Raw genomic sequence first — 24,585 nt, 5'->3', positions numbered from 1 at the left:
CACTGGGCAATTCAGGACTGACTAAAATGATTATTGGGTAGTTAGAAATGGCCTTAGATGGTTGTGCTCTATCTCTGAGGCTTGGTGGAGTGCTGCACAAGACCTTACGCTCAGAGTACCTGTCCCACTCCCTCTGTTCCTGAGTTCTCTGGCCTGGCTCTAGCAGTTCAGAGCCTGCTCACCCTGGCACTGGCAGCTTATAAGTTTGCAGTGCTGGTGCTTCTGGGTGACAGCTCCCAGCAGGCTTTTGTTCCTGATGGGCTATGTCCAACCTAGCTGTTGAGACCTCAGAAACTTATAAAGTCTATAACCAGGGTCTCTATGGCACTTGAACGAAGGAGGGGGGAACTGGGTGCAGAAACTAGTTTTAATGGAAACCTATGCTGTGTCCTTGGATCTGCTGGTACAGTCTCACTGCCACTAGTGTAGGAGGGGACAGAGGGGTGCTGAGTGCACTCAGATTCAGTGAGCTGATGTCAGTTCCTGGGATTTGAGCTTTTTGTTTTTGTTTGTTTTTGTTTTTAACCTTCCTTTGGATTCTGCATATCCTGGACCATGGAAACAGCTGAAGTTGATTTATCTTTGATGCATAATTTCTCTTTTGGAGTGGTTTAGAGTTGTGGGTATTGGAGAAAATGTTTAGTCTGTCATCTTGTTGCTCACGTGGCTCAGAAGGCTTTGCATGTTAACTCAGTTGAGTCTCATAATAATCCTGTGAAAGTAATGGGATTATTATCCCTATTTTATATGTGAAAAAACATGTTGAGGAAAGATAAATGACTTGTTCAGGGTCACATGGTTAACTCATTATCTAAGGTGAGACTCACATTCAAACCAGAGCACTGCATCACCTCTCTTCCAAAATAATGCTTCAATTTGCACAGTATTATCATATTTGATCTTCATAACAACTATGTGAGATATGTATTATCATCTTCATTTTACAGATGAGAAAGCTGAAGCTGAGAGGAGAAGTTACTTGCCCACACAGCTAGTAAGTGTTGGAGGTAAAATTTGTTACCTCTTTCCTGTTTTTTAAATTGAAATTTTTAAACTTTTTTTCCCCAGAGATAGACTTTGAACTCAGATCTTCTTGAACTTAAAATCAGTGCTCTATGCATTATACAATGCAGCTGGGTATTGTAGTGGATGGAGTGCTGTACTTGAAGTCAAAAAGACCTAAGTCCAATTTTGTGCTCAGACACTTACTAGAAATGTGATCCGGAGTTAGTCGCTTAACTCTCTTCCTCTCTGTAAAATGGGGTTAATAACAGCACTTACTTCTCAGTGTAGTCATGAGGCTCAATGTTCAATCAGTCAAACAATAAATATTAAGCACCTCTCTGCCCGATATTGTGCTAAACAGTGGTTGTACAAAAAGGGGCAAACAACAGTTTTTGTCCTCAAGGAGCTTACAGTCTAATAGGGGAGATCAAGTGAGATAACATTTGTAAATCACTTTATAAACCTTGAAGGATTATACAGATATTAGTATTTTTATTAATTATTCCCAGCTGACTAACAGCTACATTCTTTTAGTGTTCAAGGATTACACTTAGGAATTCATCAGTAATTTTAGTTGTTTCTGTACATATGTTTCCTTTTCTTCCTGTGGGAGGGTAGGTAGGAAGGGGAGGGATCACTATTTGTATAAAGTATCACGAGATACAAATGGGCACTAAACCAAGTGTCTTAAGAAAATCTAAGGTTAGAAAGGTGATTTTTTTGCTGTGTTATTACAGAAGATTTTCAACAGGCTGATAATGTTAAAGATGGTCCTTCTAAGCATATGAATACATGGAGATAGAGAAACCTGAATGAGACTGGAATTAGTAATTTACTTTGGCTGAAACATCAAACGTGTGAAAGGGAGCAATTTGAACTAAGGTAAGAAAAGCATACTAGAGACAGATTGTGGAGAAAAGACCACAGCAAACAATAGTAGACAGGACATCCCATTTGATAAAAAGTACAAATTTTTAATGGGAAGAAATTAGTGGCATAAAAGGAAAAGCTAATAATTATTTATTTATTTAAGATCCTTTAATAAAATCTTACACAAATATTTCATCTTGTTGTGTAGATGATTTTGGGTTCCCAGAGATTTGGTCAGTAGAGAAAAATCTTCCACAGTTCCTGCCAGGGTGGGTGACAGGTCCATTAATAGACTGTGTGTCCCCGTGGAACAGTTGAAAGAACTCTAGGCTTGGCATTAGAGACCCTGTGTTTGAATGTCACCTCTGTCATGCCTGTGACATTGGGTGGACAAGACTCTTAATCTCTCTGGGTCTGAATATCTTCATCTGTAAAATGACCTCTGGGCTCACTTCTAGCTTTAAATCTCTCATCTTTTGTCCAAGACCAAGGAGATTTATGTTTGGAGACCCTCATGGCCAAGGTGGCCACAGGGTGATGAATTCTTCAGCCACAGCAAGTCTCAATGATCCCCTAAAGCTACAGAGGGTCTGCAAACTGTCTCCATGGATGAAGTCCACAAATCACAGCTCATTGAGATAATGAAATAAGTAAGTAAAGAAAATAGAACAATGAAATGAAATTGTGGCAAACATGAGATGATGATGAAAAAAACTTATTTTATTGTAACAGTGACAGGCTGTTAAGGGCATTGTGGAGTCACCAGCTTGGAGAATGCGTCATAGCCATCTTGAGGCCAAAAGGAGTCCATACAAAATATTGTTTATTTTTTCTTCAAATAATTACAAAAGAAAAGAATAGAAAAAATATACCAATTAGATGATGAAACTACTTCCAGGGAGGGAGAATCTAGATGAACCACACCTCATTACTCTGAACATTCCCACCAGATGACTCTTCACCACATCTCGGATAGATGTACGACAAATGAATGGTCTCCACCACATCCACAGTAGAAGTTCATTTAGAACCTGATCCATGCCAAATCATTTGTCACAATTTTGGCACATGGGCTAATTCCCCAAAACATATTCACAGGACACAACTAAGTGTATATGTACTGACTGTGCCTTCACATTCATGATGTAGAATCAGGGACATAAAAGGGATTTTTGAGAGGTCAACTAATCTATACCTTCTGTCTACAGGCAGGGCCACATCCAAAAGTGTGAGAACTTCTCCTGTTTTTAAAGCTCTCTGGAGATGTTTCGCTCTTTCAGCAGCCCATCTCAATGTCTAACAACACTTGTTGTCAGGAAATTCTTCCTTATGTCTAACCTAACCCCCTCATGCTGAAGATTAAACCCAGTTACTCTTGTTCTGTCCCCAGTGGAGATGGAAAACATTTGGTCCGATCATCTCCCTACAGTAATAACCATTAAGTCACCCCTTAACTTTCTCTTTTCCAGCTGGGCCAAATAATCCTAATTCCTTTAGCATTTACTTCATGGGTTTTGTTGGACAATATCTATTTTGCCTTTTTCCTGGAGCACTGACCTTGTACCTTCTTTTTCCACAGACACATAAAGTGTTAGAGCTGCAAAAAATCTTAGGGATCATTTGGCCCAACTTTCTAATTTTTAAAATGAGGAAACTGAGTCTCAAAGACGGAAAGTGATCTTTTTATGGTGACCTACTGAGTTAATTAGAAACAGTTATGGGTAGAACTCAGCTCTCTTGAGTCTTAATTCCCTGCTGTTTAAAAAATTAGGATACAAGGTAGGGTAGGTTATGGGGTGAGGAGAACAGCAAAAGATGGTGATGGTTATGTGAATGCTTGCCAAATGATAATTTTATTGTTATTTTGGAATTTTTTTGGAATCCCATTATAAAACAGCATATACTTCTGAGAAGAAGTGACTGTAATGTAATGAGATGTTTTATTGTGCTATAGGATTTGAGAAGAAATAATGGAAGCAAAAGATATTATAGAGATAGAATTGGAAGGACTTGGCAACTAATTGTATGTCAGGGATGAGGGTAGGGAAGAGTCAAAGGTTGTTCCAAGATTATGAGCCTAGGGATCTTGGAATACATTGGTGTCTAGAAATAGAGAAGTCAATGGGAAGGTCATGTTTAACAGTATGATGACTTTGATTTAGGATCTATTAAATTTGGCAAGCTGGATGACCAAAAAGAGATGCCCAGTAGGTGGTTGGAAACAAATTAGCATTCTAGGGAGAGATAAAGATTTGGAGTTAGGAGTCACTGTATGGAGATGATCATTTAAACAATAGTAATGAATTAGATCACCAGAGGAAAAAGTAGAAAGAAAAGAGAAGAGGCCATGGACAGTATCTTGAGGTACAACCATTTTTAAATGATGGTAGAAGAGTAAACAGTCAGCATGAGGGAAAGTGGAGAAGTCTCAGAGGTAGGAAGAGGGGAGAGTACAGTATCATGGAAATTAAGGGAGAAGAGAATATGAAGAGGGAAGGGTAATATAATAATAATAATAGGAATGAAGCTTAATGGTATAAGAAAGGAAACCTATTTATATGAAAAACCGTCAAATATTTGGGAATTAACTTACATAAGAATATCTAAGAGCTATATAAGGAACATGATAAAACTATAATGATTAAAATAAAGGAAAATCTAAACAACTGCAGGTCATTCATAGGCAGATTGGATTAACATAGTGAAAATGATCATATTCGTCTAATTAACTAATTTATTTAGTGCAATGGTAATCAGAATAACAAAGGGTTTTCTGGATGAAATTATAATTAAATATATGGAAAATAAGTAGGTAACATGGAAAGCTAATTAAGGGGATCTTGTATTTTATACTTTCAAAAATAGTATTACAAAGCAATTGTCAAAATGATCTTGTGCTGAGAAAAAAAACAGAGGAGACCAATGAGATACTAGATGGCCAACTGAATTTATGCAAAATATTAGTGTCTAATAAACCTTTTAGACGTTAATTAAAATATGGGGATACGAGTCATTCTTTGCATAAATAGACTTAGAGAAATAAGTTGATTATTTGACAAGAAGAGGTGTCGGACCTGTAGTTTGCACCATGCACTCTAGTAAAATGTAACTGAAAGATCTAAACAAACAAACAAACATAAGAAAGACCTCTAGAAAAGATGAAAGTAAATGAAATGAATTTTTTATCTCATTTGTGGGTGAGATGATTTTTTTTTCAATTCAGCAAGTGGAAGGAATTTTTTGGGCTAAGATAGAAGTGCTAGACTACATTAAAATAAAATAATGTTAAAAAATGAGAAAATAATGACAAAACATGTATGATAAATATCACAAAACTTGACATATAATACATATAAGTAATGGTTAAACAATTGTAATACTAACTCTTAGACTATAATGTATAAATGGTCAGATATATGAACAGAATATTTCAAAAGAGCATATAGATATTGTTAATAATCACTTGAAAAAATTCCCAACCTCACTAATAATAAGGGAACTAAATCAAAATATTTTTGAGGTACAACTCCCTATCAAATTGATGAAATTATCTAATGGCAATGAGACTAAAATTGAAGGGATTGTGAAGAAATAAGTCCACTCATTCATTGCTGGTGGAATTGCAAATGTTTAGAATACTTATTGTAAAAATGTGATGATCAAAATAATGAATTGGTATTGGAAAGCAAGAGCTCAAATGATGTGAGATCACATAAATTTTTAGTAGACCCAGTTGGTGCAATTGTATTTTTTTCTTCATCAATCTTTGTAACTTGGTTGCAGGAGTGGAGGAGATATTTACCCATTGTTACTCAGAGTTGATTCACAAGACGTTAGAGTTGAAAGGGACCCTAGAAATCATGTAATCTAGCTTTCTCGTATTACAGAAGAGCAAATTAAGGCCAGACTATGAGAAGTGACATACCCAAGATCACATAAGTGCCACAATCAAGACATCCTCTAAATCTATCTAGTGATTTTCCATTCTATCATATTAATCTTTAATAGAGTAAGAATTCTGGAAGGTCAAAGGAATTCAAGGGCAAGAGGGTAATAATAAAGTTATTGACAATAAGATCTGGCTGGGTAGGGAAGAATGTGTGACAGAAGACTGCTACTGTATTGTAAAACTTAGTGACCTGAGTGCTAAGGATAGTGAAAAGAGAAATAGGAGGTATAAGGGAGTGGGGCAGATGGAAGCTTAGGGGATTTTGGTTTAAGAGAGGAATGCCAGAGTTCAGAATTTAAAAGATGGATCTCTTTTAAATTACAGTGAGGTCTAAACTATGGCTATTCTACTGATTAGTTAAAGGGGAAGAAAAATAGAGGCCCATTAAAGTAAGTTGTCAAAATGTCAGAGGAGGAGACTAGAGGAAGCAAGAGAGAAAAGAGATAGAAAGTCTGTAGCCAAAGTCATGGATAAACACAGGGGAATGGTCATAAGGTTAGTGTATGATAACAACATGGATAGGTATAATTTGAAATTATGGTATAGATTGCTGAGAAATAATGGATAAAACTTGTAGTCAGAAAACCTTGGGTTCAAATTTTGTGTGTCATTTACTGACTAAATGACTTTTGGCCAACCAGTTAACCAATCTAGACCTCAGTTTCTTCAACTGTAAGATAAAGAGGTTAGACTCTAAGTTCCCTTCCAATTCTAGATTTATGATCCTGTATGGTCATAGAAGAAAGGGAAATATTGAATAAGCAGAGACAAATATTTCATTAAGAAGGTCAAGTTTCCATTTAGAAGATTGGTGTGATGGAGCAATCTCTAAAAGCCTGGGTTTCCATACACGTAGCTCTCCCCTAGATTTCCTGAATGCTTTGAAAGGGCCATGTTGAGAAGAGAAAGTTAAACATTTTGTTTTGATTTCTCTTTTTGTTTTTTGGATATGCTCTTTCTGCATGTGCATGTGGCTATTATGGTGTGCATAAACATCTCTACCCTTGCTGTCTTCACGCTATCACCTCTGCTCTCTTGCCACTTAAAAACTAGACATTGATCTAGAATCAATGTGGGATTTTATAATATGTTTTGGACTTATCTTACTTAATTCTAGGACTCCATAGCATTTTACTGACATCTCCAGACATGCCACAGATTACTCCACACCTCCCCTAACCCAAACATTTCCAGTTCTCCTTTATGTGCTGTTTTCTACCATTAGAATGTAAACTCAGGGAGGCAGAGCAAAGATGGTGGATTAGAGGCAGTCACTCAGCTGAACTCTCTCAATGTTCCCCTTTAAGAAATTTTAAAATAATACCTCAAATCGAATTTTGGAATAGCAGAGCCAACAAAAAGTTCAAGTAGGCATTTTTCCAGCCTAAGACAATTTAGGAGGTCAGAAGGAAAGGTTTTGTCACTGTTGAAGCATCAGTGCTGGGCCTTAGAGGAAGCTGAGACAGCAGCAGCTGCAGTAGCTTTTGGAACTCTTAGCCCAGAGATGGTAAGGGGCTCAGACAACTGGTCAGAAAGAACACTCTCCATTCAGCAGCACAAAGAAGCTTGAAGCTTGGCACAGTGCCTCACCACTCCCAGGTCAGCAGAGACCAACTTTAACATTAAGTTCAAAGTCAAGACATAGATTGAAAAAATAGCCATCAAAAGCAACAACAAAAAATGACACAAAAACCTGTGGTGGTAGGGAAGAGAAGGAGAAAAAGACATAATCTCAGACTAAGACAACAGTGTGAAAACAGCTAGATGCAAAGTCTCAAAGAAAAATCCTAATTGGACTGAAGCCCAACAAGAATTCCTGGAAAAGTAAAAGAAAGAGATAAGAATGACAGAGGAAAAATTGGGAAAAGAAATAAGAATGATACAAGATAATTATGAAAAGACAATGAACAGTTTGATAAAAGATGGACAAAAAATACCAAAGAAAACAATACCTTAAAAACAGAATTGATCTAATGGTATAAGAGGCACAAAAATTCACAGAAGAAAAGAACTCCTTATAAAGCAGAATCCCCAGATGGAAAAACAGGTAAAAGAACTCACTGAAGAAAATAATCCTTTACAATTAGAATTGGACAAATGAAAGCTAATGACTCCACAAGACAACAAGAAACAATAAGACAAAGTGAAAAGAATGAAAAGCTAGAAGAAATTTGAAACATCTCCTCAGAAAAACAATTGACCTGGAAAATAGATTGAGGAGAGATAATTTAAGGATTATTGGAAATAGAATCACTGATCCCCTCCTGAAAGCGATCCTATATGAAAAGACATAGGAGTATTATAGCTGAGTTCCAGAATTCCCATGTCAAGGAAAAATATTGCAAGTAGCCAGAAAGAATTCAAGTACCATGGAGTCATAGTCAGGATTATTCAAGATCCTTCCATGTTAAAGGAGTAAAAGACTTGAAATATGATATTCTTGAAGGCAAAGGAGGTAAGATTACAGTCAAGTATAATCTCTCCAGCAAGACTAAGCATAATTCATCAAAGAAAACTGGATATTTAATGAAATAGAGAACTTTCAAAGATTACTGATGAAAAGATTAGAGCTGAATAGAAAATTTGATGTTCAAACATAAGACTCAAGAGATGCATAAAAGGTAAACATGAAAGAGTAATCATAAGGGAATTAATGGATTTAAACTGTTTACATTCCTACATGGGGCAGTGATATATGCAACTCCTAAGAACTTTATCATTATTAGGGCAGCTAGGAGGAGTCTGTACAGACAGAGGGCATTGGTGTGAGTCAGTTATGTTGGCATGACCTCTGGAAAAGAATGTAGGGGAGAAAAAGAGGGATGCATTGGGAGATGGGGAAAGGGACAGGTAGAATGTGACAAATTTTTCTCACATAAAGGAGGTACACAAGTAAAAATTGTATAGTAGAGGGGAAAATTATATACATATGTATATTAGATATAACTATATATATATATATATATATATATATATATATATATATATATATATATATATATATATATATATGTAGTAGAGGGGAGATAGTAGGCAATGCATGAACCTCATTCTACCTGGCATTAGTTCAAAGAGGGAAGAATATATCTACATCCTCAGCTGGGTAAAGAAATCTAATTTCACCATCGGGAAATAGGAGAGGAAGGAGATAAGAGAGATGGGGCTGGGGGGAGATCATGATAAAAGGGAAGGCAGGTTGAGGTACAAAACAGACTTTTGAGGGGGGACAGGATAAAAAGAGAGAGAAAGAAGGAAAAATAGAAGAAGAAATGAGGGAGGGAAATATGTAGTCATCATAAGTGTAAATGTGAATGGGATGAGTTTACCTATAAAATGAAAGCAGAAAGTAGAATGGATTAGAAACCAGAACCCGCCAATATGCTGCTTACAAGAGACACATTTGAAAAGGAAAGGTACATACAGAGTTAAAGTAAAGGGCTAGAGCAGAATCTGTATCAGAATGCATCAGCTGAAGTAATAAAGGCAGGGGTAGCAATTTTGATCTCAGACAAAGCAAAGCAAAAATAGACCTACTTAAAAGAGATAATCAGGGAAACATCATTTTGCTAAAAGGTACTGTAGACAATGAAGTAATATCAAAAAAACTTTACAGCAAGTTTCTCTGATAAAGGCCTCAATTCTCAAAAAAATAAGGGAATGAATCAAAGTCATAAAACTAAGAATCATTCTCTAGCTGATAAATTGTCAAAAGGTATGAACAGGCAGCTTTCAGAGGAAGAAATCAATGATAGCTATAAGTCATATGAAAAAATGCTTTAAATTACTATTATTTAGAGTAATTCAAACAAAAACAACTCCAAGACTCCACCTCACACTTATCAGAAATGACAGATGCTAGCTTTTTTGTGGTAGCAAAAAATTGAGAATTGAGGGCATGCCCATCAGTTGGGGACTGGTTGAACAAGCTGTAGTATATGGATGTAATGGAATACGATTGAAGCATAAGAAATGATGAGTAGGTTGGATTTCAGAAAAACCTGGAAAGATTTACATGAACTGATGCAAAGTGCAGTGAATAGAACCAGAACATTGTACACAAAAACAACACTATTGTATGGTGATCAACTGTGAATCACTTAGCTATTCTCAGCAACACAATGATGCAAGACAATTCCAAAGGACTCATGATGAAAGAAATGCTGGAGTCTGAATAAAGATCTAAGCATACTATTTTTCACTTTATTTTTTTTCATTTTTTTGTCTGTGTTTTCTTTCACAGCATGACTAGTATATGTTTTATATGATTGCACATATATAGCCTATATAAAATTGCTTACCATATTAGGGAGTGGGGAGTAAAGGGAAAGAGGGAGAGAATTTGGAACTCAAAGTTTTTAAAAATGAATGGTACAAATTGTTTTTTTACCTGTAATTGGGGAAAATAAAATATTTTTTCAAAAAGGAATGACAAATGTTAGAGGAGACCAGGGAAAGGAGGTACATGAATAAACTGTTAGTGAAGTGGTGAACTGGTCCAACTATTCTAGAGAACTATTCAGAACTGTGCCCAAAGTATTATAAAACAACAATACCCAACAACACAACTACTAAACCTATACCCCAAAGGGATCAAAGAGAAAAGGAAAAGGACCTCTATGCAAAAAAGTATTTATTACATTTTTGTGGGTCAAGGAATTGGAAATTAAGAGAATGCTTATCAGTTGGGGAATGACTGAATGAACTGTGGTGAAGTACTGTTGGGTTATGAGAAATGACAAGAGGGGTGGTTTTAGAAAAAAATGCAAGACCTATATGAATTGATGCAAAGTGAAGTGAGAAGAACTGGAATATCACAGTGCACAGTAGCAGCAATGTTGTAACGATGATCAAATGTGAAAGACTTGGCTACTCTGATCAACACAGTTATTCAAGTCAATTCCAAAGGACTCATGGGAGAAGATGCTATTTATATTGAGAGAGCTAAAGAGAAAGAGGAGAGCTAATGAATTCTGATAGTAAACTGAAGTATAATTCTTGCTTGCTTTATTATTTTTGCCTTTTTTTGTATTATGCTAATATGGAAATGTTTTGCATGATTTTACATGTATAATGATATTCTAATATTGATTGCTTTTTCAGTGGGTGGGGGAAAGGTGAGATGTAGGAATAAAACTTGGAACTCAAAATTTTAAAAGAAAAAGATGTTAAGAATAAATAATAAATTAAAAATAATATAAGTTCATTGAGAGCAGAGCTTATCTTACTTGGTTGTATTTGTGTTCTCAATTTTTAGCATAGTGCCTGGCACATTGTAAGTAATTAATAAATGAATATCTTTTTAATTTTGACTGAATCACAACATCTGTAATACTGCTTCTAAAAGACAATATTGGGAAAAATAAAGCTTAGGTTAGCAACAAATAAGCTATCTGACCTTAAGCAAGTTGTTTGTTTCCTCTGGACCTCAGTTTCCCAGTATTACAGAATTTTAGAGTTGCAAAGGGATTGAAAGATCAAATTGCCTGACACCTCATTTTACTGAAAAAGGAAACTGAGACCTAGAGAGATTTCATAACCTGTCCAAAGTCATATAATTGGAAAGTATGAGAACATCAATTTGAACTCAGGTCCTCTGAATTCATGTCCGGTACTCTGCTCCCATTTCACTGTATTCCCTCATCTCTAAAATAATGGGCATGGATGAGATGATTTCTAAAGTTCTTTTCAGCTTTAAGAGGTTATGATTCCATGATACTTTGAGATGAGTAGTTCGGTCCTCCCTGTCTGCCAGACGCAAATTGAGAAAAAGGGAGACTGCAAAGTGTGCTTGTCTTTTCTTTGTGGTGGGTTATACTCATTTCCTCCCACTGAAGGGGAGAAGTACTTTGAAACAGCATCTTATCATGCAAATAGATTTCAAGTCAATTTACCACTTTTCTAAATGCAGTACAGGCCAAAGTCATGATTGTAGAAACTATAATGCAACTCCTAAGTGTTTTTCCTCTGGGGACAATTTATTAAATTCTTCACTGGCCATACATCAAAAACCTGTGATTTCATCAGTGTGGGAACTCCCTCAGGCCATGCACATGGCAACCTGTCTGTAATTTAGAGAGAGAGAGAGAGCAAGAGAGAGAGAGAGAGAGAGAGAGAGAGAGAGAGAGAGAGAGAGAGAGAGAGAGAGAGAGACAGATAGACAGAGACAGAGAGAGACAGAGACAGACAGAGAGAGAGAGAGAGAAAGAGAGAGAGAGAGAGAGAGTTAGTTGACCAGAGTAGTTGTGTGATTTACTCAGTTACACAGCCACTAAGCATCAGAGGTAGGAATTTGAACTTGGATCTTCTTGAGCCCAAGTCCAGTACTCTATCCATTTCAACGTACTGCTCCTCCTCATCTAGCCAAAGTGGTCAGTGCTTATGCTCTTTCAAGGACTTACAAAATCTTCCCATTTGAACTTCTTTTGAAAGTGTCTTTTTATGTTTGGGTCAGTCATTTTGTTATGTACTGTGTACATGTTATCAAACCAGCCTTGACCTTCAGTATTCAGGCTGCTTCCATAAGGGTCGAACATGCCTGGAAATCCCCAAGCTAGCCTCTGACCTATATGAGTACAAAAAAATAAAGCACCACGTTGCTCACCGGCATAGTACCTGGAGTTTTGAACTGTTCCTTCAGGGTTAGGGAAAGTGTTTAAAGAGAACAGTGTGAGCAATCCATTTCACACTCGGCTGACTTCCCCTTCCCTTTTTAATAAGCATGTTTAATCTGGATCCATTCCAGGCACTGTAATCTTATGCTCCATACATTTATTCATTGATGATAATAGGGTGTAATGGCAACAAACAACATTTCCATCTCCAAAGTGCTTTGGGCAAACATTTAATTAGTAATCTCTGGGGGGCAGGCTCATGAATTTTCTAATTCCTGGCATACTGTGTGACTGAGGACCCAGAGAAGAATTGGGTTACCAAAATTTCCCCTGGGTCCAAATCACAAAAATGATTATTTTCCCATGGCATATCCTAATAATGCATTTCTTCACCAGAAACTAGAATTGTTTATATATCTGCAAGCATGTCCTGAGCCTAGAGAGATAAGTGTTCTACAAGGGCTCCCCTTTGCTTTTCTTGGGATAGCTCTTTACTCTTTCTGAACAGCAGAAGGAAATAATGGCTTGAGCCTGTGTACTAACAAAAAAAAAAGTCCACTGGATTTATGTACTAAGTCTGTCAAATCATATTCATTGGGACTCATTGGAATTTGAGAGTATTTCTAAATAACCTTTAAAAGAAAACAGCTTTTGGCAATTAAGAAAAATAATAATTTGTAAGCATCATATATTGACTAAGGTTGGCCATAATATTTATAAATAACCATAGAAACACATGACTAACAGGATCTACACAGTTGCTTCCAAACCTCCTTGCCAGCATCACTATATTCACATAACACTCCTAATCTGAAAGACCAGGTGATGGCAAATATTACTTATGTGAAGGTAGAAGAAGCAACCATGCGAGAGGCGTTCGTTAATGGGGATACTCTGCAAATAGGACAGCCATAGTCAGAGAGGGTGCAGACCGCAGATGACTGATTAAATCGTGACGTATCTACAAGGATTTGCTTGATGCTTGTGGTTTGAGAAAGCTGTAGAAATATATAAAATAGATTTGTTCTATATTTCGTCAGGCTTATTGGTAGGAGGAAAGAAAAATCAAAAACCCAAAGAAAATCAAAATAGATCATGTCTCTTAAAGTATTCCTGAATATCTGATCCAAAGGAGATTTGTCTGTTAGCTGCTTGTAAATCTCTCATGCTCAGTGACAGCCCACATGACTTTTTCAGGGGAACTCTGCAAGGATGTTAATGCTACCATTGTGGCAAAGCATCAGCTGAACTGGAGGCGGCCCTCGCATCCAGAATTAAAACCATCAATCCAAGAAGCAAGACACTTTGCAATGACACAGTTTTCTTTGAGAAGACAAGAAGAAAAACAGAGAGGTGGCATGTGAGCTCCAAGTCACTGGACAGCTCTGGAGCTGATTGTTGGGGAGAGAGAGAGAGTTTTTGAGAATGGTGTTACCGCCCTAATTAAGCTCAGTCTATGATGTCATTTGGGGAAATGCACTGTCCCGAGCATCACTTACCCAAGAATGATTTCAGAGGGCTGAAAATAATCATAGCTTGTTTGGTGCAGACATGTAATTAGTGGAAATTCTTTCTTCATGCATGCCAACATCACACCTCATGTCTGTTCTTAATGTAACAAGATCACCTGGTTCTATCTGGAGAAGAAATCTACTCCAATACGTGTGGGTTGTATCCTGTAGGCTTTGAGATATCAGTTATGCTTTTGAAAGAAGGAGTAGCTCGATGGTGCAGTGGATAGAGTGCTGGGTCCAGGGTAAAGAAAACCTGAGTTCAAATCCAACCACAGACAAGTACTGTCAGTGTGACTCTGGGCAAGTCACTTAACCCTGTTTACTTGAGTTTCCTTATCTGTTAAATGAACTGGAGAAAGAAATGGCAAACTACTCCAGTATCTTTGCCCAGAGATAACTGAATGGACACATCTGAAAACAACTAAATAACCTGAAAGTAAATTCCGATTGCCTGGCAAAAACTTTATGTTTTTTTAAGTGCTTTCTGTAGTTCCATGAGGGTAGGGAGCACAAATTAATGGTGCTTACATCTTCCTTCCACTTCGAATAATAAATTGTTGTTGAATGAATAAATGAATACATTATCTAATTCTTATAACAGAACTTTGAGAAAGGGAAATTGAGGGTGAATGGTGAAATGACTTAGTTAAAGCCATGCATTGAATAAAATGGTAAAATTGAAATGTGAACCTCACTCTTCTGACTTTTAAATCCCATGTCCTAACACCATTTTGCCAGTCTTTGGAGGGCAGGGAATATGTAGATTTAGGTACAATGTTAGTGTCAGCATTGAAACAGTGCAATTTTATACAACTCTGGCCACACTATCCCATGAAAAATAAATGTAGCAGTGGTGTAGAAAGGCATCCATGCACTCAACTAATGTGACAATTTTGGCTGCATAGCTATTCTCTATCCAGCAATTATTGTCATTGATTACCAGCAGTTGTACTGAACTGATCTTTAAAAAGACCATCAACAAACTAAAATAAGCATTCAGCTCATTCCCCAAAGTTTACAGATTTCTGGCTAACTATGCCAACAGCAGCTCACAGGGTACAAAGGGCTATTTAGTAGTTTGGTCACCTGTATCAAGCTACTTCAAATGACTTTAATACCCTTAAGTTGCTTGCATTCTAATAGGATAGTAGTCAGTCAGTAAAAGTTGTATACTATACTAAGTGCTAGAGATTCAAAGAAATATAAAAGAGAGTTTGCTTTGAAGGAGCTCTTAGTCTAATGGGGGAGGCAATGTGCAAACAGCTATGCACAAACAAGATCTATGAAGGAAGAAATGATGATCAACAGAGAGAAGGCACTTGAATTTTAAGGGGAAATCAAGAAAGGCTTCCTGTAGATGATGGGAGTTTAACTGGGGCTTGAAGCAACCCAGAATAGAGGGATGAGGAGGGAGACCATTCCATGCATGATGAATGACCAGTAAACTGGAGTTAAGAGATGGAATATCTTCTTTGAGAAACAGCAAGTGGGCTGGCAATTTGGAGACAGCTAGATGGCTCAGTGGAGGAGAGTGCTGAGCCTAGGTTTTTCAGAAAAACCTGAATTCAAATGTGACCTCAGACACTACCTGGATGACCTTGGGCAAGTCACTTAACCTCTGTTTGCCCTGGAGGCAGCGGAAGTGGCTCAGTGGATAGAGTGCTGGGTCTGGAGTCATGAAGACCTGAATTCCAATCAGGTCTCATATGCTTACTAGCTGTGTAACCCTGTACAGGTTACTTAATCTCTGTTTGCCTTAATCTACTGGAGAAGAAAACGACAAACCACTCTAGTATCTTTGCCAAGAAACCCCATGGATAGCATGGTCCCTGTGGTCATGAAGAGTTACATATGACTAAGCAAATGAACAACAAATGGGCCAGTGTCATTGAATCACAGAAGACAAAGTGTGTTTTTATCATTGTAAGTACATGTTTACATATATAAATTAATTATAAGAGTGTTGAAGGGAAGAGTGGAGTAGGTTATAGGACTGGAAAATTGCTAGAATTTGTCTAGGAAAATGACTTAGTAGATTCATGTAAATTTAGAATGTTAGAGCCTGACTTAATCCAAGGGAGAACATCTAGTTGAAACTGTTCATTTTATAGGCAAAGAAACTGAGTCCCTGAATGGTAATATGATCTATCCAAGGTCACAGATGCTTTATGACTCATTAGAAATTATAAATCAATGAAACTCATTATTCTGAGTAATTATAAATCTCAAAAAGTTCTTTAAACATAGACTAAAATTCGGTATTTTAATCCAAATTGCATTGCAATTGGAATATCTTCACATACAAACTCATACAATTCAAGATTGAATAAATAGGTCTTAGACTATCCAGTTCAAAATTTGAAAATGTCATAGCTTTTCCTCTACTGGCTGACCATACTTATTTCCTTTAATAGAATCTTACCTGGCATAGTCTTAAGACTCTTCATTGTCTGGTTTGCCTTTTGGACAGTCTCTTGCTAATCAGTAAATCAGCAAGCATATTTTAAGCTTCTACTGTGTGGCAGGCTCTGTTTTAGGAGGCATACAAGTACAGCTAGATCCCAATTAGTGGAAAGAATTAATTCCCCCTAAAAGGGCTGCATTATTTGGATTCACACTGCATATTTCCATTGGACTTAAGCCCATCACCATATTTAACATAATTATAACTTAGAATAGGGTGAATTCAAAAACACGCAAACACCATGTAATTCATTATTTGCATTAATGAATATCGATCTCTATAAAGAAAGAAACAACACCTACTTGAAAGAGTTTGCATTCTAATTGGGGCCAAGGAAAACCACCACCATAACCATATATAGCATCAAATAGTGAATAAATGACAAATAAATACAAAGTCGTTTGGAAGGGAAGAAGCTACATGTTGGGAGGACCAGGGGTCCGAGACAGGTTTTAGGAAGTCCTTGAGGTAGATCTTACAGGAAAAAGAGAGACTTGATATGGTGTCCAGAGCTGAATACAGTACTCTAGACAGAGTGGGAACTAGGGCTATCATCTCCCAAGTCATGGAAACTTTACTTCCTTTAATGAAGTCTAAACTTGAATTAGCTTTTGGAGGCAACTTTATCATTATTATTCTATCCTATTGAAGTTTTAGTCCATTCAAGCCCTTATACTTTTTTTTCCAGGTGATCTATTGTCTGGTAACATCTCCCCCACTTTGTTTTGTATTGATATTTTGAGCCCAGTTATGATGTTTTATATTTATTCATCTTTAATTTTTTTATTAAGGTTAGCATAATGTTATAGTCTCTTAAAATCTTTTTGATTCTTTGTCCTTTAATATATTATCTACCCTTCAAACTTTGTACCATCCGAAAATTTGGTAAGGGTGTCATCGAAACCTTTATCTAAATCACTGATGAAAAAATTTAACAGAACAGGGCCACTAAGAAATACCTGGGGCACTCTGCTAGATACCACCTTCCAAACTGACATCAAACTATTAGTAATTATTCTCTGGGTCTGAATATTCCACCATTTCCAAAACCACCTATTTCATAGTCTCCATCTCTTTGTCTTTTCCAAAAGAACAGTATGAAAAACTAATAAGCTTGTTTAAAATCTAGATAAACTATATCTGTCATTCATTCCCATGATCTACCACTCTATTAACCTGTGGAAGAAAGAAAATAATGATGGTCTACTATGACATGTTCTTGATGAAGCCTAGATGGTTTTCTGTGATCATCACTTCATTTCCTAAGTATTTATTGACCATCCTTTTAACATCATGCTCTTAAATTTAGTCATAAAACTAAAGTCAAAACCCATATTTTACAGATTCCATTATTTTCCCTGTGATTCCCAGCATCTGTCTATTCGAAATAGAAGCTAGGGTGATGGGTGAATTTAGGACTGACAGATGTCCAGTGGGATGCTGGTGGCCATGAAGTAACTACACTTAGCACTTTTAAGAAGGTACTCTATCTCTAGCCTCCATGACATACTTAATCCAGGAAATAGACATAGAAAAAGGGCATCCTGTTCTTGGATTTCAGGTTCCAAATGCAACTTTACTTCATATTTCTCAGTTGCTTTCTTTTTAGGAGCAAAGTAAAGATATCCCCGTTCACTGCTATAAACTGAACAGCCTAGCAGAATTTTCTCACAATGATAGATGTAACATGCAGCTTAAAATTCCTGATCATTGAGGAGACTAGAATTAATAACGCCCAATATCCCATGAAGTGAGGAAAATAATTCTAGCATGCCTCTAAGAAAATGAAGGTATTCTGGATCTTTGCTGTCATTACCTGCTGATATTCAATATCAGTTTAGTTTTGTGTTAGAAAGACCTGATTTGAAAAGCTATCTGCTTATAATATTTGTGCATTGTCAGATCGCTACTACAATGCTTCCTGAATCACAGAGACCATTGTGGTTCTACCAAATCCTGTGTTTCTCGGTCCCTGGCCTAAGCGATCAGTTTAAGTCACTGTCTTACTCCTTTCTTGGCACTCATACCATGGTACTCTCTCTGAATGATTACAGATGAATATTCTGTGGAAGGACTGTGGCTTAGGATCATTAAGTGATCCAACATTTCTATTTCTTTAGTACCTTACCTGGGTTTCACTCTTCTGTCATTGAAGACTGATTCCTTGGCAAAATCTGTGACTCAAGACCCTGAATATAGCATTTCCTCCTACCAGTTAGCAATAGTAAAATAAGACTGAGACAAGACAGTTTTTTGAATTCTATAAATATTGTGCATTTTGTGTGCTAAAATAATAATACATTATAATATGTACTCTCTAATACTGAATACTCAAATTAGATCTGTTGATACCAACAACATGGAAGTTTTTTCCAACAATACAGAATAAAATCCATCCATCCAACTGCCTGTACTCTTTTCCATGTTCTCCTATAGGTTTGCCATGGGAGGTCAGACAACATGCTGGAGACCTTTCTTGATCTCTCAACAGTATTTTGGTGGAACACTTGGGCTTTCTAAAAGATAGAATTCACTCTCACTGTGTGCCCTTCCATCTTTTTAGTCAAACACTTTTTGATGACATCCTTTCAAGCCACAAAACAAAGGAAAAAAACAACTAATCAGGATCACCTTTATTTTTCTTTTAACAGATATTATCTCCTTATTCTTTCCTACTTCACACAGTACAATTAAATTGATTTTAAGGTTCTGAAAGCTAGGAGAGGAAGAAGCTAAGTGTCCAAGATCACCAGTTAGGTTCATAATAGGTGGGCTCAATCAGTGAATTAACTAACATTTATTAAATGCCAACTATATACTTGGACTATACTATGGGTTGGGGCAAAAGTCTAAAGGATTCAGGGGTAAAAGTGGCCCTCTCTGACTACAAGATGCTTCCATTTCATGGAAGTGGGACAGGGTGAGGACTTAAGTCTCATAGTTCTTAGGTTAACCCATATCCACCACACTAAACTTCATTACAGATGTCTCAGAATCCCCAACGCCCAGTCACTGTACATGGTCTTGTGTACCATTTGGGTCGTTCACAAAAGACAATAACATTTATTCTTTGAAAGCTTGGTTAATGCTACAGCTGTCAGCTGGCTATGGCATATCTCATACCTGCTGTCGTATCTCACTAAGCTCCAGCAGTTGTGTGACCATGGGCAATTTTTTTAACCTCTCAAATATGCTCCAGACTAGAGATATCAAATCACTCTGGTCACATTAAACACTTTGAGTATAGATTGAACTAGATGAAATATAATTGGGAAATATTTAACAAAATAAATAAACAATAGGACATAGATAATGTTGGTATGTGCTTTTCTAAGTCAATATTTCAGCCTACAGGGATCCTTATGTACAGTTTATTGGTTCCATTTCCATTTGAATTTGGCATCATTACTCTAGGTAACTCTCAAAGACTCTAAGTTATAGAAGAGCTGCTATTGTGCATTGGTGGAGGGATTATCTACACCAAATGAAATCATATATCTGTACCAAAACCAAGACCAAAAATACAGAAGCATATACATATATATGTATACATATGTATATGTATATATGTATGTATGTATGTATATACACATAGACATTTTCACACACACACACACATATATATATATGTAGCCACATCTGAAACACATATATATTTCATTCTTCTGAGGACTAGTTGGATAATTCTTAATAACTAAGTCATATGGGAATTTCAATTAGGAATGAGTCCAGAAATATATTTTAAAGCAGCTAAAGTGTTCCCAAATCTTTTTTGGGAGGGGGAGGATGATCTCAGAAGACAGCTTTCCCAGAGGAGGAATTTACAGGCCCAGGCGATCTTTTTGGAATTTCCAGGAGGAACAAACCCACCAAAGAGGTAGATTTGAGAAACAGATCATTTTCTGTTTCTTTAGAATATGTGGAAACTTAAAAGACATTGAGTAACTCCCCCAGATGGAAGCCACGCTTGCTCGGCAGTGATAAAAAAGCATCAACATCTGCAAAAGGTTCATTTGAACCAGCACTGGGTTTGGAAATAGGAAGACGGGCAGCTGCAGACAGTCAGTGGGGGCAGGGTGGGGATTCGAAGCTTACAAGTAAAAAAAAAACAAACATTTTATTGTTTGAAACCTTGTGAAGAATAAAATGGTATGGCCTTTCCAGGTCCAGCTGGTTACCCAGTTTGTAATAGAGTTGTTTTTTTCTTTTTTTAAAATTCTGCAGGTGTGGAAGGAGAGAAACATGAAAGATTCTTTTCAAACATCTTTGTGTCTTCAAGATGTGCCATGTAGGATAGGATGGACCAAGGGCACCCTAATGATCCCTAATCTGTTTTTAAATGTGAATCATGCCCAGATCGCTTGTCAATTTTTTGGTACATGTGTGTAGAAGGAAGGAAAGTGAATGTAGGAGAATATCATTGTTTTAAAATTATTATTTTTTTAAAAATATCAATGACATTTATTATATGTAAAGATAGGCAAGTCACTTAAACAAATTTCTTTAAGCCTTACTTTCCTCATCTGCAAAATGAGGATTTGGAATAAATGACCTGTAGGAGGCTTTCCAACTCTAATTCTGTGATCTGAATATTTACCTTTCCTTGTTCTCCCTCAGAGAACCATCTCTTGACTTGCAAAGATTAGAGAAGAGGGAGAAAAACAATTCAGTGAGACTAACTAGCAAATCAGACAACTCTGATATTATATGTAGAATTCCATACCCATAATCCTCTCCCATCCCCACCCCCCCACACTCTCTGCAAAGAAGAGAGGGAAATTTATAAGAGAATGTCATTCTAAGGCCACCTCATTTCTCTAGCATGGGAGTCATTAGACAGTGTGCAAATATGGCTAAAAGAAGAACCCTTAGAGTTTCCCAAACCACAAATTTCTATTTAATGGCATTTCTATGTCAAAATGCTCTGCTGAGAATAATAAATAGTTGGTAATTCTATTTCTTTTCAAATTCATTGAATGAATTGGTGCTTAGAAATTTTTGCCCTTTAAGCACATTTACACAACAACATCACACCATCATGCATGAAGCAAAGAAGTATATGCCTGTCCTGAATTTTTCTTTCCTGAATACATGTGGAACAGTCTTGCTTTTGATACACTGAAGAGAAGGAACTATACCTGTGTTGCTCTGTGTCTGAATGTATTAGGAACAGGTAGAATATAGGTGTTCTCATAATTGAGTGCCCAGTAAGCCCACCCAGGGACAGATATGGATGGAGGATGCATTACTCAGTGTGATGGGACCCAGTGCAGATTTTGTAGGTCAAGTCTTGATTTGAATGTTAAGGGACATAAAAGCTATTGTTAAGACTAGGCTAAATATGTATTAAATGCTAAGAAATTCAGCTAAATCACAATTTAGAGCTAGGATGAATGGATTATTTTATTAAATCTCAAAGACAGAGTGTATACACACATATACACAAAGTAACATGTTATATATATCATATAATATATGATATAGATAGATATTTACTGGACAGTAATAGGATTAAAGTTACTGCCGTGAACCAGGTCAAAATAATAAGGTAAATTTTAGTGGTTTATGAAATTGTAGAACCAGAGCAAAACCTGAACACTATAAAAAAATTCTCTGAATCACATTGCTCTTTGGGCGCTCTCTCTCTCTTTCTCTCTCTCTGTCTCACACACGCACGCACACACGCACACACACACACACACACGCACACACGCACACACGCACACTTACATGTACAATTAGAGCTCTATATCTGCCCAGAACATATATCCTGGTCCTGTTCAATTCCTCTCAAGAATGTCCTCCACACGAATGCAGCCTGGATAGCATGAATGCTGGGAAGTTATTTCTGTCATGTCACTTAGTGTAGTAAATGAGTGTTGTTGTTGTTTTTCTCCTTAACTAAAGTGGAAGTCAGTAGTGCAAGGCACAGTTTTCACTTTTTCTGGATGAAAATAAAAAGAAAGGAAAAAGAAAATTCAGGAAAATAAGGATGAAATCTGAGTCCACTTAGAATTTAGAAAACTGTGTCGGGCTGTTTAGCCTATTGGAGCACATCTGTCTTCTTTCTATAGAGGAAAGAAATCGACCTTCTAAGGAGGATTTAATTTTCTCTTTACAAATGTGCAACAGAATCACTGCTGTGGAACTCTTATTAACCTTTCTTTTACCATAACTCTTGATATCTGTACTCCATATATGATGGTCTGCAAACCTGAAATCTCCAAATGAGCTTCAGGGTCTACCCTGATATCTGGTGATGTGTGAATGTTTGATGTCCTAATCCAGTCCATCAAATGTGTTTTGGAGAAGCCTCGGCAGTGAGGAGGCCTGCCCAGAATTCCAATGGGCAATAGTTTTGCCAAACTACTTTGGCAGACCTAAGAGTGAGAGTTATGAAAAATGATCACAGCTCAGAAATGGATGAACACTTGCCATGTACCTTGTTCTGATCTTTCTCAGGCACCTTCTTAGCCATCTGCTCTTCTTGTGAAGGCTGACAGCACCCCCACCATACCTATATCAAAGTGAATATTTATGAGAAGGGGGATGTCTCAATACCAGCTCCATGTGGAAGAAAGCTGAATTGTTAACCCGGCTCCATCAGGGTTTTGGTTTGCCAATTACGCAGCAGAAGCCGAAGCTGGCGGACTTTGCCCCAAAGCATGAAATGCCTGGCGATATGCCACATCCTGTGGAGAGTGGACCTTCTTTTTGATTGGAAAAGCAGCATCATGGAAGGACTCAGACTTAACTGGCTCTGTCAGCGATTTTGGAAACACCCTCCCTTGAACGTCAGTATCTTTTACCAGGTGCTCCTCAGGAAAGATTGCTTAGAAATCTGTGAAGAGAGTTTTGAATTGGTCCATTAACATGCACGGCCATGTCTGGACTCACTGAGCAGAACACTCCTAGACAAAACGACAAAGTTGGAAAAATGTAGTAAAGGACCAAGGAGTTGATTTATGTTTTGCGTGTGTAATAAGTTAAGCCTTGGTCCAACTCATGGGAGGAGCAAAGAAATACTTACTCAATTTGACCATAACAAATATTGGAAAGACAAGAAGCTAGTGTGGATGGTCTTGAGAGAATTCTTGTTTTAGACGAGAATTAAATTAACCAGAGGTATTATCTTATAAGGAAATATGTGTGAAGCAATGTGTGCTATAGAGAAAGTAGAACCCAGTAGACAGTGAGGAGATTTTGCTTCTCTTCTGAGTTCTGCCGCTAACCAGAGGTCTCAATTTTCTTATTTGTATAATGAAGGGGATAGATGAGGTTGTCTCCAGGGTCTCTTTCAGCTTTAAAAGTCTGTGAGTACTCATTTAGCACTGCATTTGCAAACCAACTTACTATATCCTCTACTAACTCTCTCTTAGAACATAAGACTGGTATAATATCTTCTATTGTTAGCTATGAAATTTTGCCCAGAGTAATGCAGGATGGTAAGGAAAGGGCTGGTGCTAAGTATTCAGGGCCCCAAATGTCGGTACTACTCTTTACCCTGACCCAGACACAATACTCCCTAATCTCAAGTCTGCACTGTTAGATATCAAACTAGTGTTGTGACCTCAAGTCTTCTTTTCTAAAAATGGTAAAAGTCATTTGTCATTTTCAACTCAAACTCTTATTGTTAAAAATAAGTCATAATGCAGTGTTTAAAAAGATCCATTTTCCCCTGTGACCTCTAATTTTTAGACACAATGAAACGCTTTGGGGTTAAGGATCTAACCACTTTATTTTAGACTGACTATGACTGTACATACAGTAGAATTATCTTCTGTATTCTCGTCATCTTTACCCTAATGGTTTTGCCAGGTAAAAATCCTTGTAGTTAGAATACAGCCAAAATGGAAAATTGTGCCTTTAACATTCATCAGTGATACGCTATAGGAATTTACTAACATAATCGGATACTTATGAAGAGAGGCACACTGCCTTCCTATGTTATTAGGATTAGTAACATAATCTGAAGCAATGGAGGATGCTTGGTGATCTTAGCTATTCCTTATAGTTAATTGTTTCATCTGAGACCTGGTGGTGTAGTGAGTGACCATATAGCTACATGTTTCTGGGGCTGTCCCAATGTCAAGAAATGAAAATATGCTTTTAAATAAGTCTCTGCAAAAGGAATATACTTTGCCAGATCATATGGCCTGATTTTTGGTTCAG

The 24,585-nt window shown here is 37.1% G+C and overlaps 1 long non-coding RNA gene across 1 annotated transcript in view; it reads left to right on the top strand.

The window, feature by feature from the left end:
* Positions 1 to 24,585, top strand: part of LOC140516660 (uncharacterized) — a 99,780-nt gene that overhangs the window by 26,921 nt on the left and 48,274 nt on the right. Inside the window, exons 2-4 of the long non-coding RNA XR_011971415.1 lie at positions 948 to 994; positions 1,743 to 1,887; positions 2,361 to 2,525. This is a non-coding gene — a long non-coding RNA (uncharacterized lncRNA). The remainder of the gene's footprint in view (positions 1 to 947; positions 995 to 1,742; positions 1,888 to 2,360; positions 2,526 to 24,585) is intronic.

Source organism: Notamacropus eugenii, chromosome Y, assembly GCF_028372415.1.
Source record: "Notamacropus eugenii isolate mMacEug1 chromosome Y, mMacEug1.pri_v2, whole genome shotgun sequence".
NCBI classification, from domain to species: Eukaryota; Metazoa; Chordata; class Mammalia; order Diprotodontia; family Macropodidae; genus Notamacropus; species Notamacropus eugenii.
This window is presented reverse-complemented; position numbering and strand designations above follow the sequence as displayed.